This window comes from Pinus tabuliformis, chromosome X (assembly GCF_031772625.1).
Source record: "Pinus tabuliformis cultivar Carrire ecotype Pingquan chromosome X, CPIR1, whole genome shotgun sequence".
Lineage (NCBI taxonomy): Eukaryota > Viridiplantae > Streptophyta > Pinopsida > Pinales > Pinaceae > Pinus > Pinus tabuliformis.
Window position 1 is genome coordinate 1745453492 of NC_142308.1, and position 22313 is coordinate 1745475804.

The window sequence follows — 22313 nt, forward strand, 5'->3', positions numbered from 1 at the left end:
GTACATTTTTGGTACATGGATACAAGTAAAAGAATCCTTCACCTAGGTAGACATACCCATGCTACTTAGAAACATATAGAAACACATATGTACATATATATGCACATACATAACAAGCCAATAGGTAGCACCTGCGTTTTCATTGAGAGACAAGATGAGGGGCTGACCATTCATGCCTCACTTCAAAGTGGGTTTATGTATACATATGCACATACATGTACAATGAGATGATGGGCTGGAAATTCGCCCCTCACTTCAAGTGACTTTATGAATATATGTGTGTACATACATACATAATGGGTGAAGAAGAAGAATTCACCCTCTCTTTTGTGCACATAGGAGAAAACTATTGGGTTGGCCATTCAACTCTCCCATTTATATATGTGTATTTGTGTGTATATATAATGAGCCAATAGGTAGTGCCAATCCTCTCCTTAGGGAATATAGGAGCAAAGTGATGGGATGACCATTCACCCCTCATTTCAAGTGGTTTCGCTCGATCCTTTTGAATAGGCTCATTGCCATAGGTCACTGGGACTATTATGACAAAAAACATAAGCAACTACATGGTAATGATTAAAAAAATTCATAGGGAATCAACTTGTCCAAACCTCCCAAGCCAAAGTGAGAATGTAGGTGTATAATAAACATGGGGTTATGGTTTGGATATATCTGTTAATATTTGATGAGTGTCCTAGATAATAGGGACCAATATAAACAAAATCATAAGCAACTAGACTACAAGAGGTAAGAATGCCATAGTGAGAACGATAGTGTCTAATAAACATGGAATTATGTTTAATCCATGAGCTTGACAAGTTCAAAATCTTATACACATGTACTATGTTACCAAAGGTAGGACACACGAATGAGATGTTGAAAATAACAAGAAGAAATACTAAAAATAGAAGTGCTAAAATAGCACTATTATAAATAGCAGTTCGGGTACCAGTGTTGGACATAGCAACAAGGAATGAAAAATGGAAGTGCTAAAAATAGCATTTCGGGATACCTTCCTATTTTAGTTAGTCCCTAAAACTAAAATAATGAAGTAAAATTCGAATTTGATCTTAGCAACTATTTGTAAAATAATTAATTAATTCACCATGAGTTAATTAGTTAAGGAAAATCAAACATGAAGTCTATGTGGGGACATGCAATAGTTTCTCCATTAATTGAAGAATTTATCCATCAGTTAAAGAGATAAGGATGAGTTTTAATTAGTTGGCTCAGTTAACTGAGTCAAGTCCAGTTAGATTAATTCAAACAGTTTGTTGAATTAATTGTGAGTTCAGTTAGTTAATGCATGCATGCATGCAACTGCTGCACTTCAAATAACTAAATATTCTCTCATAAATAACTAATGCATGTCAGTGCAGACAGAGACCCAGTTGAGATCAGAGGAAGGGAGAGTGTATTATCAGTTGGAGGACTTTTCCTATATAGGAAACTCATCCATGTAGAAGGAATTATCTCCTTCAGGTTTGTGCAGTTATTTTAGAGGTCAGAGCAGTGTGTGAGGGATTATTACAAACAGATGGCAGCTTGAGGATTGAGGAGAAACTGCGCAAGAAAATAAGAGGCTTGGAGGGCAGAGGAGAAGGTTTGTGAGAAGCCTTTGATTGTCTATGAGTAGCAGAGGGATTGTACTGAGAGCTGGATAGCTTGTAAGCTAAAGCTTTGTGTAATCCAAACATTTTTCCACTTGTATGATATTACAGAGATTGGGGTTTTTGGCTGAGGCTTTCCCTAGGATTATTCTTCTGTGTTCATGTGTGATTGCTTTCTCATTCTCGGTTATATGTGTTTTTATTTTATCTTGATCATATTCGATTAAGCTTCTGCAAATTTTGTTGTAGAAGTAGGTCTTGTATTTTGCTTTAGTATATTGCATTATCACGTGATCTACAGTTGGAATTTCTACATGAGAGGGAAAGGTAATGGGATCTAGAATGAAATGAAAAATAGGGCTAGAAGATTTTGGGGTTCCCCCACCACCCAAGGGTATAATAGGAACATTAAGTTGATTAGTGATGTACTGATTTATAGTCAATAAAGGAATGGAACAAAAATGGGTTCCTTCATTAACTTGCTGCTAACATATTGCAAGAATACCCATATATAATATACATTTCAACATTTCTATGTTAAATAGAATTGATACCATGTAACATGCACTTCACATTTCCTTATTATATCGAATTGATACTATGTAACATGCACTTCAACATGGGCATCCTGATGTTGATTTCAGATTCTCAAAGATTTTAAAAATATCCTGAAATTTGACGGTCAAGAGAGAGGTCAATTATTTGATCTTGACCTCTCTCCCAACTATAAGATTCTATGATATTCCTGAAATCTACAATCTACATAAGTTCACCACTTCAACATTTCCTTATTACATGGAATTGAGGCTTTGGCATGAAAATGAAAGTGTGTGAACCCAACTCCCTATTGATATGCATGTGTATTGGAGCAAGAATATTGAACATTGTGTAGGACACTGAATTCTCTATAGGCCTATCATGTCTATCAACATTATTAAACCACGAGGCCATATACCTTTTGTTTCCTACCCTACAAATATTGTGCATCGCTCTTCTGTGGGTGATACCCAAAAAATGTTTATGTAAACCTCATAACTGAGCCTTCCTTCTAAAACCATTAAACTTTTGCCTTCTCTCGATACCATGTCTCCTCTCAACACTCATATTGTAATTCATATAGGGTTTTGTTTCCTACCCTACAAATATTGTGCATTTCTCTTCTATGGGTGATACCCAAAAACTGTTTATGTAATCCTCATAGTTGATGCTTCTAAAACCATTAAACTTTCTCCTTCTCTCGATATCACATCTCCTCTCAACCCTAATATTGCAATGGTATTGCGAGAATAGGTAATTTATTCCAATAGGGTCCATATAAAAAAATGACTTTGTTGTGTATAACCTTGTGGTTGAGGCCCTTGCTCTATATAAGCTTGTGGTTAAAGGCTTTTGTATCATGGTTCCTGAGAGCCCAGAAACAAAGGGTGGTGCTACTGCAATAGCTACATGTTTTAATCATGAATGAGTTAAGAGACATGGAACCAATAACTTAGCCAATTGGAATGTAGTTTCTACATGAATAGAAAATAATGGAATGAGATTACATGGATTTTATTTAATGACCATGTCCCCATTTCAGAGATATTTTCACAAAATTTTATATTTGATGGAACTATTGTGATTCCTATGCCGTTCCCGTAATTAGAACATGGGAAATGACCAACTATAGAGTACCATCCTGTTGTCTGCAGGGAGTGAAAACATTAAAGTGCATCCATTCTATTGTCTGGACTTATCATATTTCTCTATTATATTGACTGATAGATATTTGGCAACAAGTTTTGTGGACTTTTAATAAGAATATATTTCACCTGGTACCTAATGAGAATCTACCAGATAATGTTTTAAAAAGGATTCTTTTCAATCTAGGGATCACATTATCTGTAGCTATAGTTTATTTGTTATACATTTTGGAGGGGTTTTTTTATTTATTCTTTTGTTTTCCATCTATCTATTACACTTTCAAGAAGTTTTTTTGACATATTATCCTTATCTGTTATACATTTTGGAGAGTTTTCTCGCGTATTTTCTGGTCGGTCTAATTTGCCTAGAATTTGGTAGGAATTTGTTAGAATCACAAGTTTGAGTTGTGATATCTCCACAATCCAAGTGCCCCAAGGGTTTTTCGGGGTGTTAAATCCATATATGTAGTCAAAAACTGATTTTAAACAAAAAATATCAATATTTGGCCAAAAATATTCCATACGAGGAATATAACTGTACTATCAACATCTACCATGTTACTTGTAGGAATGTAACTTGGGAGGGGAGGATTCCATACATTCCTCCCAACTACCTAAAATGACCCCATTTGAAAATTAAATTATTATTATTCTTACTCTTATTATTCTTATTATTAATTGTAAAAAAATTAATATATGATTTAAGTCTTATATATTTAGAAAAAATAATGCAATAAGATTCTTAACCATGGAGATTCCCCTCACTTTGCTATGAAGATTCTTAACATGTAAATATGATTTATTACAATACCATCACTTACTAATATCACATGTCCAAGAAAACCATAACTGATGTTCATATAACACATGTTCATATGCCTTATTTTTAATGAATGAATTTAACTAAAAGAACTTAACTACTTTTGAGATAAATCCCAACCTTTGATTTATGACCACTACTATTAATAATATTCTATGAAGGTTAAATCCATACTAACTACCTATTAGTATTTGTGTTGAGATAATGTGCATAGGTATAATGTAAGAATGTAAACAATTTTAAATGTCGGCTCAATTAAAAAAATACTAAAAAGTTAAAAGTCATATCAGGGATGAGTGTAAACATTTAAATGTTGGCTCGATTAATATTAAAATGTTAAAAGAAATAAACAAAAAGTAGCGGTTTAGATGCTATTTATCCAAAAGAGTTTTGATTTAAGTTAAAAATAAATAAAAATTTAAAAGTAAAATAAATTTTGATTTAAGTTAAAAAAAAGTTTAAGTAATATAAACTCCAAAATGAGTGTAAGCATTTAAATGTATAAAATGTTAAAGTAATAAAAATAATAAAATTCAATTTGTTATATTTTAGTTTTGTTATTAACTTATGAATAGGATTTGTTACAATATCATGGGCCAATACAATGACTTGTCAAGACATCATAACCAAAAACCATAACTTATTTCACAATCAAAATATTTTATAACAATATGACAAGATTTTTAACGGTTGATTTTCACGCTCACTTTACCATGGATAATATTAACTTGTAAATAGGACTTGTTACAATAGCATGGGCCAATACCGCATGCCCAAAAAAAATAATTTATTTTACAATCAAAATATTTTATAATAATATGACAAGATTCTTAACCATGGATATTCACCTCCACTTTTCCATTGATATTATGAACTTGTGAATAGGCTTTGTTGCGATACCATGGGCCAATACCATAGCTTATCAAATACCACATGCCCAAAAATCATAACTTATTTCACAATTGAAATAATTTTTAACAATATGACAAGATTCTTAACCATGGATATTCACCCCACTTTACCATGGATATTATTAACTTGAAAATAGACTTTGTTACAATACCATGGCTTATCAATACCACATGCCAAAAAACCATAACTTATTTCACAATAAAAATATTTTATTTTAACTTATTTTAGTATTTTTTTTAATTAAATCTAAAAGGAAAAAGGTTATAATTACTTTTGAGATATATCTAAACCATCTATCCTCACTTTTAGGGTCCTATATTATAGGGATCATAGTCATTTCTTACTATTCATTTGAAGTCAATTTGTAAATAACAGTCTTGGTTTCATGAGTGTTAAGTCAAAAGGGTCTATTGCTAAACTCCAAAGTGTAATGTCATCATGGAAGAGTCTTAAAGGTCATGTCATGAAAAATCTGGTCATCATGAGTTAGTTATGCTGATGTTATGTCAGTTATAAGAGTCAGTTTTGAGAGTTAGTTATGATCAGTTGTGTCATGTCATGGTCATCATTGCAAAGATACCCCTTACTCATCTCTCACATCAACAAGTGGGCCATCATGACTTCAAAGAAGGCTTTAGTGGCATGAGGAGTTTAAATCTGCTTGTGGCTCCTCATTTCCCCTCATTCAAAATTCATCTTGGCTCTGGAGCGGTTTTGGAGGTCGAAGAAGAGCATTGCAGGGTTGGAAAAAGGAGTTGTTGCACACATTAAAGACTTGCTGTGAAAATCAGGCTGTTGCTGGAAAACTCCCCTGTTTGATGCACAATTACCTTGCCTAAAACTTGCTACATGTTCCACTTTTCAACAACATCATATCCTATTTTGAGGAGATTGTAGAACTTGTATATTTGATGATGGAGACCCCAGAAGGAAAGAAGAAAGTAAAAGGAGGAGATATTGTGCGATATGAACCCCAAGACCTTAGTCTAGTGAACTTTGACCCTCCCATTAGGGTATCATTTGAACAAGCTGGTTGTATTACATTCTATGAGAAGATTCAGGGCCAGGGTCACCACTTGCAACTCACTAAACAATTTGCAATAAATTTCAAAGGGAAGGAAGTAAAAGTTGGAAATTTGGATTTTGTTGCGTTTTTTGCTACAAGGAGAGTTTTTGAAGCTTGGAGGTCTGTGCTTGGTTTACAACTTGTTTGATGGATTTGCAATGTTACATGTATCATTCCACACTGGCCCATAACCTTCAACTATTCATAGGATGAGTAGAGATAGTTCAGGATTGGAGTGTTGCGCAAGTGCGCTTCGCAACTTTTTTTTTCACCTTATCTCTTAAAATTTGTACCCGTTTGCCATGAAATTTTCACAGGAAATGTATGGAGGTAAGATAAATATATCCACTTAATTTCAGGTCAAAATTCTTTATGGTTTTCAAGAAACGAGCCACCGTCATCTACAACCATTTTTTGATTTTCTCGAAATTCGTGAGTCGGATTTGGCTCAAATTTTTTGTGGAGAAGAATTATGATGATATTAACATGATGAAAAAAAATTAATTCAATATGATTCACCATTTAGGAGATATTAAAAAAATATTAGTCACAGGTGAAGTGTTGCGAAAGTTACTATGCATGTGATAGCAAAAGGGAGATGGTGGTTTGAAGCCAAGTTTTTAGTTTTGGGGCTCTTTCATAGGTTCATAACCTTCACAGGGACATTCCAAGATGACCCATCAGTTTCATTTTGTTAGAGATAGGACAAAAATATGCAAAACTTGAAATGTTGCAAAAGTTGCTGCGAAACTGGAAGATTCACAACAGACATTGCGTTTTTGATAGTTTCACTTTAAAATCGATTTCTGACCTAAGGGAGATGAATTTTGAATAAGTGAAAGAGGTTTTTTTCAAACAATAGATATATTACAAAAGTATCTCTTACTTTGTGCACATGAACTACGTTTTGCGAATTACATGTGTCACTTTGAGACTCATTTTTCACAATTTTGCCAAGCCAAATTTGTTGATAGAGTTCTAGAATTTTTGAAATTCGACTTGGTGGACCTCCAACTTGGCATAATTGATTCCAAACTGATTTGGATGATGAATTTTAAATATTTTTCTACCCAATGCCATGATTTTCTCTTCAGTTAGCATATTTTTGGTTAGTCAAAAACCAAACCCTAGATAGTAGGATATGGATAGATTTTCCAAATATTTTATTCCTAAAGCATTGTAACTTCTTCCAATCTTTGGGAGAAGGATGGATTTTTACCCCTTTGGACTTTGGAAGAGAATATTGTATATAATTTTTTATTCTAAATGTAAAAATGGTTGGTTGGACATATTGGAGAGAAAGAGACTTTGTGTGCATTGTGTATCCTAAAATGTTTTGCCAGAGAATGAAAGACAAAAGGTGATTTGCATGGATTTCTGTGTTAGATCTTCGTGGCATTTTTCTTCTTTCATGTTGTAAGTTTTTCTTATGTTTTCACATCTCTTGAATGTATGTCTTCATGCTTTGAAGAACCAGATGAAAGGTGCTTTGATTTATTTTTACCAAGTGATCTATGTTTTCTTCTTACAACAACATTCATAATTTATCTACAATTTTATACTCTTGGTGTTGTTTCCATATTTTTTCTCACACGCACCCTCCTACAACAAATCAATTCCATCACCAAGACTACCTACCTTGACCCTATGGAAAAACCCTTTCTCTCTTCATCTTATCATTGGAAAAATAATAAATTTGACATGACTCCGAGCCCAATGGATTTGTTTCCTTTATTACCACCAAACCTTTGGAAATAAGACCTTATTGAGCACTATACCTAGCCTAATATTAGATTAGTTGAAAAACCTAAGTGAGAGAGTCCTATCCAAGGCTAGAAGGGCTAGATTCCAATCGAAAAGTTGTTTGTGGATACCTCTGAATTTCTCTCCTCAATCTAGGGAAATTACAGAGTGCTAACAACTATCATTAAGTAAACCAGGGTATGTATGTGACTATGATGAAGGAAAACTGCGTATCCAGTTATTTCATCATTGGTTCTATTTTAACCAGTGTATCATTACTTCATTAGCCTTTAATTAAACAATAACCATGAGTGGTAAGAACAGAATAAACCATCACACATAAGTAACACATCAACACATGAGGACATCAAAATTTTTAGGTGGAAACCCAATGTGGGAGAAAACCACCATTGTCGTCATCTCTGTCTTCATCTTTTAATATAAAGGAAAACATCTTACAATCTTTTACTAGTGCAAATTCATACCAGTATGCAAGAACCAACCTACAGAAGGCTACAAACTTCTCTCATTCTCCAACATCCACTAGAAGGGAGCTCCAACCCCCTGATCTCATTTATCGACACCCACTAAAAGGGAGCTCCAACCCTCTAATCATATTTACCAGCTACCACTGGAAGGAAGCTTCAAATTCCTCACTAAAGTCTCCAACCCTCAACACATATGTGGACCACGTTTCGTAATATTTCATACTAGATTCACTTGACTCATAACATCAAACTTGTAGGACACTTTTCATCATATTTTCAGTCTCGACCCACTACCATCCTTTTAGCCCAATACCAAAATCAATCAATGTATCAAATAAAATCACTGAAAATCTACCATTTATTACAGCTGAATCAAACCAATCCATAATAGATATAAACCATCAGAATCTAAAATATACATTCATAAATACACCAAGCCAAGCACTGTTATCCATCACCAAAACCAACTATTGCTACTGAAAACCCAGATCAACCATACATTAGATTGTATACACTATTGTTCTTAATCATACCTGCGTATATACGCTCTCCTCCTGAAGAATACCCACGTATAGATCTCAACACAAAAATGCCTGAATATGAATCACTATTAGAATGAACCAATCATTGAAAGACATGTTGAACCCATCAAAAATCACTGAACCAAATATAGATAATCACAGAGTAGCATCATCCCTAGTCAACATATCATTCCATAAACAAGTCAACCTAGCCAACACTTTCAAGCACATATTATCATAAGGGAGACTTCATCAACATACAACAATAATTAACATAACAAAACTGATCAGACATCATTAAGAGCTCATACTACAAAACCCTAGTAGATGTATGAAACTCTTATAAATCATATCAATGTATGTACGCGCTTATGATTCACCACTCTTGCATATAGATCTGTTTATACTACATAATATATACACGACTACCCAGAAGCAGATCCATGTATGTACATGAGTTCTCAATGGAAAACCCACATATAGATCTGTAACCACTGAAATGTACCTTTGCTGCTACACAACATCTATCATACCCAAATCTTGACATGCAAACTATTACAGACACACATCATAATATCGTCATCACAGACATATCAAAACATAAACAAATTATTCAATATGTGGTCATTTTAGATCTAGTAGATCTGATCTATCTCCATGCTCCCTGGTGCACACCTATTTTAGATCAATTTATTCATAAATAATCCATCACATGCACATCCTAACACTTTGATCTCCATCTCCTTATATAGCTTAGGACTTAGCCAATACCTTAGGCCAATCCCTTAATAACTCTAATGGTATTATTTGACGGGATCAAATATCTATTTTCATGCTAATTACTATGGGCCAATAACATGGTAAAGACCCTTGGTATTATAATACCATAGTGCGGAAACTATACCTCACTTCTCTTCATCATAATTGCATATGTAAGTGACTTATCTTCATAGGACTCACGTATACTTTCCTAAACTTCACCTTTGTCATATTTCTATCTCTGAATTGATATTCCTTTGTCCATCTCACTTGTAGCATCTACATAACCATCATTTTGACATTTTTATCAAGTAGGTTTCCATCTTTATCAAGTAGGTCACCATCAAGGACAACACATTAGTCATAATGCCAACAAAACTGTCATTTCTTTGTTCATCACATCTGTAGCAGCTGCGTAAACATCATGTTGATATCTTTATCAAGTAGGTTTCCATCAAGGACAACACATTAGCCATAATTCAAACATCATAAGGATATACTCATATCATGCAGTTGATCATGCATTCAAACAATTCTTTAAGTGTGAACAAAATGCAAGGGTCATAATCAATAATTCTTAGAACACATATTTAGAGAAAATCACTGACTGGTAGAAAACCTCTTATTTTCTCTTAGCCATAGGCCCCTTTGCTTTGCGACAACCTCCAATCAATAGCCTCACATCCCCCAGTTGACCCACTCGACCCAAGGTAGTGCACCCCCTTTGCTGATCACAATAGTCCCTTAAGCTATGCCATTATCCTTCCGGGGTATCCAATTGGGCTTGGCCAAGGATTTCTCAAAGCCCTATGGTTTATAGGAGTTTCATATTCCTTCAGGGATCTAGGCAATATATAGGACCCACACACAAATAATTGGTCCTGCACTCCTCCTTCCAGGGCTCCAACCTTCCAGAAGGTAACCCAACTAGAAGTTTACTCTACCACAACATGCATATTAACATGCATAGGTGTCACTTGTACAATTCTCTCATCAACACCTTATCTTCCACATATTTGATTCCACAAGACTACATGCAACACCTCCATTGTCTTCGTAATTGTGTTGTTAACATGTTCCTGGTCATATGTTCACCATTAACCACTATTAGTCATCTGAACCAAATAATGACAACAAACTACTCAAAGTCTTTATGCATGCATTAAATATGATATGCACCTAACATATATTCATGCATATAGCATATCATTTGTAATATCTATTCATTAGACATGCATCTTCGAGCTATTCCATTTCTTGCATTTTTATCATGCCTATGCTATTATTCATCAACATAAAACATTAAACAAAAGTTTAAACTAGTATTAGATAAGTTAAGAGATTCCCCCTAATAGTTATGGTTACATCACTCAGTCATAAGCTTTTGAAATTATATTGTGCTGCTTTAGGGAATTCTAGTTAGCATCCTACATGTTTATCTTACTATAGAAAACTCAAATCAATCTTTAAGTAACATTAGTGTATTCATATATGCAACAAAATAATTTCACATAAGTACACATTCATGCATATAAATTAGATTTAAAACTTAAATTCTTTCCTATACTTGAGCCCAGCCAGGTTTGGTGTTGAACCATGCTCTAATACCACTTTGTAAGACTCTCTTCCACCCCCTTGTACTTCCACAGGTTGTGGAAGGTGTTACTTTATAATTAAGCTGACACTGATGGTCTATGGTGAAGATAGGGTTACATAAATATATTTTTTTTTTCCAAATTTGGAAAAATCCAAAATAAATACAACCATCTCATTTAGCTCATCGTGTTGAAATATGGCAACAAGAATATTCCAATTTAATTTTTCCTTGAATTAAATTGTGAATTAAAATCGAATTTAGTCTTAACAACTACTTGGAAATAATTATTTAATTTATTTTAAATTAATTAGTTGGAGAAATTCAAGGTAGAAGTCTTTTTGAAGTCATGCAAGAGTTATCCCTTAAATTAAGGAGATAAGATTGAGTTATATTTGAGTTGTAATTAGTTAACTCAGTTTATTGAGTTAAGTCTAGTTAAATTAGTTCCAACATGTTTGAGGAACTAATAGAGAGTTAACAGTTAGTTGATGCATGCATGCACTCAACTAGTGCTACTCCAGTTAACTGAAGATTCCATCATTAGAAAATCATGCATGTTTATTTTGAGAAAGAACCAGCTGAGATTAATGTTCAAGGACAGTGCACTATTAGTTGCATGTGTTTTCTTATAAAGAAAACTCATGCATGCTGTTATCTCAAAATCAGACCCTGATAGGCTGCTGGTCAGGTTGACTCTAAGTAACTATTTCAAACCTACTTTAGGCTGAGGCTTAGCCTCCTCAACCTGCGAGGGCTCTCTCTGGATGGGTTAATGATTTTGATTAAGATAAGATGGCTAACTCTTTGTGAAATAACTGATACAAATATGGATGCTGGAAAAACATTAAACAAGTTTCCATTGGGCCTATGGAGTCAACAACATCTTAATAAACAATGATCTTGACTTTACATAGAAGTCAGGGCATTCAGCATTTGAATATTCAGAACACAACTCATATGGAACCACAGTTTATAAATGCATACAGGAAATCAGAGCACAATCAGTGAATTCTGAGTGATTATACATTTATACAACTGTAAAAAATTAAGGAAAAGACAAGATCACACATTCTGAACATAGAAATCCTTCATGAATCCTGAGAAGTAAAGCCAAATTATATTACTGAAACTCTGTCTTTACATAAGCCAAATACAATGCTCTATCATAAAGTTTTCCAACCCTTATTACATTTCTGTTTCAGCTATATATAGAGCTCTTATTCTAACTGATCGAGATTCCTCCTCAAGCATGAGGGGAATTCGAAAACTACTTCTATTGACACCTATTAACCTTTAACTAACTAATAAATACAACTGACTGTTGACTGGAGTTTTTAGAGATCTAAATCAAGTAGGATTCTAACACCGTGTTATGCTAATAATAGCCTTGATTACAATGGTTCTTGTTCTTTGACATCTGGTTCCCTTCTGGCGGTGGCTGTGATGGATGTTTGTAGCTGCTTGCTGGCCTTTAATGTCGTATCCTTTTACCTCTGCTGAGAAACAGGAAACTGTCCCTGTTTTTATGCCTTTGTTTTCCTCAAAGATATTCGGAAGTAATTAGCCATGTTCTTTATCCTTTAATTACCCAAAATGGAGTGCCACGTCCTTGATGTGCTGTAAGCCTTTCTCATGTACCTGTGTGATGACAAAATCTTTCAAAAAGATTTGCCGCTTTGTCAATCATAATTGATCAACTCAATTGTAACATGCAGCTACAGCAGTTTCGTAGCGCGCTACGAAACTGCTGTGTAATTTCAAAAACACAGTCTTCCTTTCATAGCTAAATGATCGCCAGTGTTCATGGTTTAAGCACCTTACTCCCTTGATCATTTTGACAAGATTTTCTTGCAACTTTTCAAGAAACAGATATTTCTCCTGAGGAAAAGATGCAATGACACCAATAACACCATTGACTATTTCAAATATAACTGTATGAATCTGGCTGGTACCTCACTGGCTGATTAATGGATGCATTGCCTGTTTGCCCTTGGATCTCCTTGATTTCGTGGGTTTACCTGCCCCAGAATTTTACGATTGTGCCAACGTAGAGTTTTGGGATGATTGGGCAGGTGCGATTGCATTTAAAAGAGCTACACCAACATGAGCTTGTTACCTATATTACAAGCCAATATCTCTAGTAACACTAGAATGAGAAAACTATTCTCAGAAGTTCTCCCATTCATAAGCCAATATTTTATGCCAAAAGGAACTTGAGGTATTACATTAAAATAATACCGTGAACCAAAAAACTTGTAAAAGAATTTGATGCTTAATGCATGCACTACGAACCATCTGAAGGATTTGCCACACCATGATCTCTGTAAATCTCAAACTCATCAGGACTCCACCGGCATACAAGGTTGAGGTGGAATGTAGCCATTTGAACACACATTAAATGTAGTATGCGAGATGCTTCAGGTGATATTGGCTTTCCTTCTCAGCAAACTACATGATATGCTACTAATTCTATCACACCTTTATTTAATCGAACTGGCATCCCCTTCTTCCACAGAAATGGTTCCATCTCATGCGTGAATTGTTCCAAAGGACCTTCATTCAACTCAACCGTTTCTGTTGCAAGTGATCCAGTCCTTGCAAAATCACGCTCTTCAAAAGTTTCAAAAATTCTCATAACCTCTTCTTTTGGTAGATTGGAAAAGAATAGACCACATTCACCATGTAACATCTCACTAGCTTTATGAATACCGTCCTTGACTTCATCAGCAGCTGTGCGACCCAATGCAATCTGTAATACTTTGTTTGATCCTAGAAAGAACCTGCTGCTACCTTTTAATCGGTCCCTGAGATCTTTGAACTTCACATTCCGCATATTCTCAAATGAGAAAACATATACTGAGATGTAATCCTCCACAGCTTGCCTCACTTGATTCACTATTGATTCCTTATGCTCCCTTCCCTTCTTTTGGTTTTAGAAAGAGTCACCATTTTGTTGCGCTTAGACTTCGGCATCTTTGATGCTGGGAGTAAATTAGAGCAGAACAAAGGCCAAAGTAGCAAACACGCTTAACAGAATACAACGTCAGAGCAAGGGTTTATCTTCGAATAGAGTTTTTGTCACGTTAAATCTCGTTGAAGGTGTTGCTTTGTGCCTTTTAAATGAGAGACATGTGGAATACAGTCAAATCCCACCGCATTTAGGCCCTTTCCCAGGCGGTCCAATCCGGGTATTGTTAACATTAATAATATTATGGCCTCTGCTGCTGCAGTGTACCCATGACGGCCACATTTAGACTGCAATTCTCTTGAACCATCATCACGGAGCTCCCATTTGTATAACTGAATCTTTTGATTGATGCCAGCAAGCAACTTTCCATTAAATGCATTCAGATCGTAAACAGAACCCTTTGTCTCCTTCTCAGCAACAACTGCAACATGTGCCAATACCAAGACACCTAACGACCTAAAACACAACTGATTCTGATAAGTATGACAGCTGGGTGAGATTTGCTATGGATCAGCACAAAATCACCTAGACTGGGTTTCTGCACTACGAAATCACATGAAACATGTTGCGCTGCGAAAACACCTAAAACTGACTTATGCGCTACGAAATCACTTAAGGAGTTTTGTAGCACATAATAACCTTTGAACAGAGCTGACACATGGAAATTGTGTGAATTATGAGACCAATGGTGAATGAGAATGCATAGTGGACTCCTAAGACTCAGACTCTAAGGCAAACAAAAAACTCAAACTTAGACTAGCACCGAATTTTTTTTACCATCAAACTAATGTGAGCGGTTTTGAAATCAGAATTCTTAAGTGATAACACATGCAGTCAAGGAATAATCCTTGAGGATTGTGCAGTTTTGAAGGAATATCATCCACTTGGTAATAGGATATCATCCACAAGGAAAAAAGCAAGGAAATAGGAGCTTGGAGGGCAGAGAGAAAGGTTGGAGAGAAGCCAAGATTGCATGTGAGCATCTATGAGGATTGTACTGAGAGCTGGCCAGCTGTGAGAGCTAAGGCTTTGTATAATTCCTATGTATTTCCACCATGTATTATAATATAATAGTGTGGGATTTTTAGCTGAGGCTTTCCCCAAAAGTATTTTCATGTGTATTGTGCCATTGATTCTTCTTCTTCTCATTATATTGTTCAGCTCGATCTTTAAGCTTCCGAAAACTGATAGTATAAGTAGGTTATAGTATTCTGCTTTGATATATATTGCATTATCGGTTTAACCTACCAGCAGATTTTCTACATGGTATCAGAGGTGTGAACAGTATACTGAGAAGAGAATTTGAAGTTTGAAGTTTGGGGTTGTAGGTGCAAATCAAATTCATATCATACTTCTAGGTTGGCCAATGGTGTTCTATGGCTTGAGACTCGAGTATGCCTTGGAAGGTAGCTCCAGTTACATAGCATGGAAAGATAGAATGGAGGCTATATTAGAAGACAATGGCTTGAAATAATTCATTGATCAAGAAATCCCAAAGCCAACTTTAACTAACGCACAAGAGTTGGTTGAGTGGAAGAAGCGTGTGGCGAAGATGAGATGGATCATCCTTGAGGGAGTTAGAGACCATATTGTCTCGAGTCTCCATGGGAAGGATACTCCATTTTCAATGTGGAAGACATTGAAGGACCTCTACCAAAACAATAGGGACCAAAGGAAGTTGGCGCTCAAGGATAAGCTTCGAAGAATCAAGATGGAGAATGGCGATACTATTACCGCATATCTGAAAAAGCTCACCACCTGCAGAGATTAGCTTGGCAGTGTGGGAATAACTACTGCCGATGATGATATGGTGAGCCTCGCTCTCCTTGGCCTTCTAAAGAGTTGGAATAGCTATCAGGACTCTGTGAATGGAAGGGAGACACTGTCAGATTGGGAACAACTGTGGTTGGATCTTATCAAGAGGAGATCAGGAGGCGCACACGAGATGGTTCTTCATCCAAAAATGATGATGAAGAAAATCTGGCCTTAGAAAGTAAGGCAAGGAAAGGGAAGGGGAGGGCTTCCCATTTCAAATTGAATTCTTCTCATGGAGGGAAGAAGGGTGACATGTCTAAAGTAAGATGATTTAATTGTCACAATATGGGACATTATGCGACTAATTTCCCATCGAGGAAGTCCGAGAAGGGATCCTCAGAAGGATCAGAAGGTGAGGCATTAGCCTCTCAGTTCAAAATTGAATTTACCCTCATCACATGCATGGTGTCATCGATGATGGTCCGTGTCTGGTATCTTGACAATGGAGCCTCATTCCACATGACCGATGATAAAAATTTATTAAGTGCCTTGGAGGAGAAAGACCTCAAGATGCGCATAGAGATGGGTGACGATGAAAGGTATAGTGTTTCAGGAGTGGGCACGGTTGCTTTTCAGAGGGAGCATGGAGCTCCTCTCACCTTGACAGATGTGATGTATGTGTTTGGAATGAAGAAGAACTTGGTATCGGTTGCGATGTTGGAGGACAAAGGCTACGATGTTGTCTTCAGTAAAATAAAGGCATTCCTAAGACACATAGCCATGGGTCAGACCAAGAAGATAGGGATTCAGGTGAAGAATCTCTATAAACTACAGGTAGATGATTGTGCAGCATTGAGTATGAAAGCAGAATTGGTGAAATGCCAAGACATTGGCGAGTTGTGGCATAGGCGGTTGGGCCATTTACATCATGGAACTTTGAAGATAATGCAGAACATATCTACATGACTTCCTAAAAGGTAAATTTGAGAAAGTTGACACATGGAAAGGTTGTACCTTGGGAAAGTACACCAAGTCTTCCTTTCATGATCGAGACAGTCGAGCAGAGGTTATCTTAGAGCGAGTTCATACTGATTTGTGTGGACCATTCTCGACGGCATCCAAAACGAAGCAAAGGTATTATTTGATTTTCATTGATTACTATTCTCATTAATGCTAGATTTATTTCATGCAGAAGAAGGACCCAACCTTCACAAAGTTTTTTGAGTTCAAATCTTTGGTCGAGAAAGAGTCAGGAAAGAAGATCAAGGCCTTGAGAAGCTACAACGGTGGAGAATATGTCTCTCAAGAGTTTAAGGACTTCTGTGCAGTGTAAGGAATTAAATGAGAGTTGAGGACACCTCATAACCCACAGTAGAATGGGGTGGCCGAGAGGAAGAACATAACTATTGTAGGGTCAAAACGGGCAATGTTACATGACCAAGGCATGCCACTTCACTTGTGGGCTGAGGCATGCAACACAATAGTCTATTTGCAGAATAGAAGCCCGCATCACATACTTGGGATGAAGACACCAGAGGAAGCTTTCCCCAATAAGAGACAAGATGTGGGCCACTTCAGGATCTTTGGCTTATCAGTATATTGCCATGTGACAGAGGGTGCATGAAAGAAGCTTGAGCTAGCAACAGAGTTGGGGATACTTGTGGGGTGCACTGATACACCTCACAACTATCGGGTGTACTTTCCTACCAGTCGGAGGATAGTGGTTTGCAGAGATCTCAAGTTTGATGAGCAAAAGGCCATGCAAGTTTCCCTTGAGAGGGAACTCCAACTACAGGATGTGGAGGAACTATTGGTTCCTAAGAAGGAGTAGCCTCAAACTGATGTGGAGCAGCTGCATGTAGAGGTTCCAGGAGTGGAGACATCCACTCAGGTAGATGTCACACGGAATGAGTCAATCTTGCGGACAATATTGACCTTCCTAGAATCTAACGATATCGAGTGACAAGCAAGCCAATCAAAAACTATCTTTCTCTAAATATGCAATATATAAACAAAGGCAAACAAGTGTTTTAGGCCTACCTTGGGTCCAATGCGAGTTTGTGGAAGCCTTGGTCCATTGATCCAAATGAGCTCCCTTGTAGCGAGTCTGCAAACACAAACAAGCAAACAAATTAAATAGCACCTGAAAAGCCAATATCATAAAGCATACTTATCATGTTGATCAAGGAATTCATGAAACAAATGACATAAGAAAATTTGTTGAGAAAAATGAATCTAATTGTATTAATTCAAATCAAAGAAGAACTTTACAACCTGTGCCTTGATGCTATACAAGCTCCTCCCAGGGTCCAACAAGAAGTCTCCTCTACTTTGACAAGTTTCACTCTCTTCCTAATGAAGCCAAAAAGGTATGTGATCTCTCCTCTTAAGCTTAACTAGGAAGACTCAATTCCACCAGCATTTACCCTAAAAAATGTTCAGCTTCTAACCCCCCTAGCAACTAGCCCAATGCCTTAATTTATAGTGCAATGGAGGGAAGTTACTAGGTCCTCCTTCAAAGGGATAAAGCCCTCCTTCAAAGGGATAGCTCCTCTCATCAAGGGATTAGCTCCTTCTCTTTTGGGATGCATGAACCACCTAAGAGCGAACAATCCACGTCAAAATTCCTTCTAGAATCATCTAGAATTAACCCAAAGTGAGTTTTTTAGAATAAATTTGCGCCTTTTTGAATTTCACAAGGGTCCGCACCCACTCCTTTAGGGACAGAGTGGGCAGGTCCGTAGGTAATGTGAACAGGGGGTGCGGGACCGCAGGCAACAACGAGAGAAAGTGTGGAACCAGAGCTTTGTTGATTTTCAATGTCTTTCTCTCATTTTCAAAGCTTGACTTGAAGAGCTGAGGTCTGAGACTTGCTTAGGAGGACAATACAAGTGATGATAGACCCATCCTGACTACAAGTAGTCATGGTGATGATATTTTTGTGTAATAGATTGCCCCCTAAAGTGCGAAGTCTATAGTTTAGATGAGGATTTCATTTATCATTTAGGAAGAGTGAAGTACTTTATCATTTCGAGGATCATCTTGTGGAGAGCCTGGTTCGAACCTGTAAAAACATTCAATGCAAAATATATATATGAGATCATATCATCGCTAAGGTAGGCATTCCCATACTCAGATCAAAACTGACTAGAAAACTAACTACTGCTCTGATATAGGAATGATCTTGTAATACATCACAAATATAGACACATGTAGACACAGTATGGACGCAACCATTTTTTTTTGAATAGTCCACAATATAATGAATACAAAATTCCTCGCAGCCTGGATGGTAGAAACTAGATCCAGGGTCTTCATTTCTACTTCCCGAAACAGTACGATTCTATCCATGTGAATGAATGTGTTGGAGTCGAACATGGTAGAAACCACTTGATTACCAGTCAATGATGTAAACTGTTAAAAAGTGTGAGAGAAACCACCAGTGATGTCAATGGCTCTCAAAGTACTCAGTACAATCCGTGATATGTGAATAGATGTGTTGATGTCGAACGTGTCACGGAATCCTTTGATCGAAGGTCAATGATGCAACCTATCATCAAAGACAAGAAACCTGCCATTGAGGCATGCAGATCCCAAGGTACTGACGATTTTTAGATCATCTTTCTAGATAATGAGCTGAAGTCGATAGAAAGCGATCCGTCGTAGGCAAGCCCACAACACGAAATCATAGATCAAGTTGAAGAAATTTAGTTGCAAGGACTGACTCAGGGATGGTCAAGATGGATAACAGATATTTTGCAGATGAATGGCTTATTGACACTGACCTCTTGAACACATAACGACACAGCAGATGGTTTGGTGAAAATTGACCCAAAGTTAATACCCAGAAACCGGCTGAAGACTTTCAATGTGGTTTGATCAACTGTTAGGCAAAAGATTTCCCAACCCAGGTGAATAAAAGTGTCATGTTCAAGAGTGGTTACAAAGTATGACAAACAGACTCATTTTTCTCTCTTTTCCCCCACCATTTATGGCAAGTACCTCTTTATTTTTGACAAGCTTGAGGAGGATAACATTTGCTTGATTATAAGCTCATCCTTCGGATGAGTCCAAATTAGTTTAAATTCGAACCCTAAGAAGGAGTGGTTCGTTCCTGTTTGTAATTGAACAGATCCTTTACTGTTAAATTTTAATGAGTCCAGTATAGGAGAAACTCGGCATTTTTCAATTTTAGAGAGTCTGAAAAACTTAAGAAGACTCCAGGGTTGACCTTTTTCGTAAATTTGTGTCTCCCAAGCCCGAAAAAGTATAAAATAATACTTGAGAGAACCGCTTGATCATTACGACCAAGGAGTACTTTTCGTAATTAGTGTCTATGATCCGAAAAAGTAAAAAAGCGATCAATGACACATCGTTTTATAACCAATATCGAATTTGAAACGACAAAAATCCGGCAATCTTTTCATGTTTTTACGGTCAGAAAAAGTGTTGTAAATGGACCGTCTTTTTAGTTCCATTTTAACGAGTTTAAAAAGAAAAAATCGGTGATATTTTCATGTTTTAGGAGTCAGAAAAGAGCTTAAAGGTGACTCTACTGTTTTTTTTCGTCGATTATCTTGAACAAAAACTCAAACATTACTCATACCTGTTTAAAATGGATAAAAATGCTGCAAAAGTTACCTTTCTAAAGTGAAACATAAACAAATTTACAATTCATTTATTCAAAAAACTTATAAAAAGGGCTTTCGTCACTTCATTTTTACCGTTTGAGATTTGGGTGAGAAAATAGAGCTTTTGGTCAGAAACTTCCCGTGAAGATTGTGGAAAATCCATCCATTGGAATCGAGCGCCGTCTCCTCCAGGTAATCCACATCATCCTACTCTTCAATTTTATCCGTTTCAAATTGTTTTTTAGGGTTTCATTTCATTTTTTAGAGGATTTTTAGGCTAGAAACCCGCGCGCGGGGGCCCGTAGGCACAACACAGGTAACCTGCGGACCCCGACTTTTTCTCAATGGGGAAAAAGTCAGGGGTCCGCACCTGCCATGAAGGCAAGGTGCGGACCCACGCACTGTCTCTAAGAGAGAGGGTGCGGTCCCCGCAGCAAGGGTTTTTAACCCTAAATTTCTCAAAATTCACCCAAACAATTCAATTTTTTGCATTCTAATTCGCCTTTTTGTTGGATGTAGAGTATACATCATGCTTGATTGGCGAGAACGGGAGCATGAGGACGTAGATCTTGCCGCGTTAAATCACCAACCTTCGATTGATGCATTGAAGGCATGTAGCTTGTACAAATTCTGGGCCATACCTGGCATGAGGGCCCAAGTGGACTTCTTGCAGTGGCTGGTAGATAGGTGGAGCATACAGGACCAGGGCTTCTTCATAGGTGGTCACCAGCTTGAAATGGAGCCGGTAGACATATACTTTTTGATTGGTTTGCCTAAGAGAGGTGAAGACTTGACTCTATTCGGGACTAGGCTGGGTGGCCAGTCTGTCGATAGCCTCCGGCTAGAGTTTTGCAACAACCAGACTAGAGACAAAGGGATAGACATCAAAACCATATCCTGTCCTGAACTCATGGTGATCGCATTTACTGTTACCAGGCTCTGTGGGAGCACCACACTACATATAGCCACTGGATCCCAGATGCGGATGGCAGTGACTGCTTTCGAGGCACCATCTTCAACTGGTGCAACGCTGTGTTGGCTAATGTAACAGGCCAACTGACCAGAGCCAAGAATGGACAACTGAAGACCTTTGGATATGGTGCTTTCGTTGTGAGCTTTGGTCTGGAGAGGGTCTCAATGTTGGTCACACAACACCTTACTATTGGAGCCGGACTTCCTCGAGAGCCCAAACTGATGCGATGGGTTGCAGTTATGGACCGTCATCCTGATGAGGGAACAAAGGTCGTTCGATTCAAACCTGAGTATTTCCATTGGTTGGAAAACTAGGTTTTTGCTATTCAGGACTTCCCTTACACTGGGGTAGATTTTCGTGGTGACCCAGACATGGCTCTTCCACTAGGAGAGCAATGGGATGACTCAGGTAAAATCATTTTCAACATTTTCCTATTTTTTTTTCGTTTTTATCTCATCCCAAAACTAATAGTAAAAGTTTCAAATGCAGACGTGGGTCCAAAGTGACCAGCTACTCTCCGGCCTTACGAGAGGAAACAACCAGCTACAGTAGCACCAGCCCCACAGGACGAATCAGCAGAGACCTTGGCCGAATTGGAGAGCCATCTAGAGCTTTTGACATGAGACATTCCAGAGACCGGCATAGATGACATTCCTCGTCGACTACAGCGCTATGTCATTGGGGTCCCAGGATCTTTTAGGAGGTTCCTTTGTAAGATGGCTCGTACAATGGTTTCTTATCGAGATCATCACCAGTGATAGGATGATTGCCTATTGTAGACATACATA

General features: G+C 37.2%; 1 pseudogene; it reads right to left on the reverse strand.

Annotated features, from left to right (window-relative positions):
• Positions 1-13350: 13350 nt before the first annotated feature.
• Positions 13351-14272, reverse strand: LOC149146768 (uncharacterized; annotated as a pseudogene).
• Positions 14273-22313: the final 8041 nt, after the last annotated feature.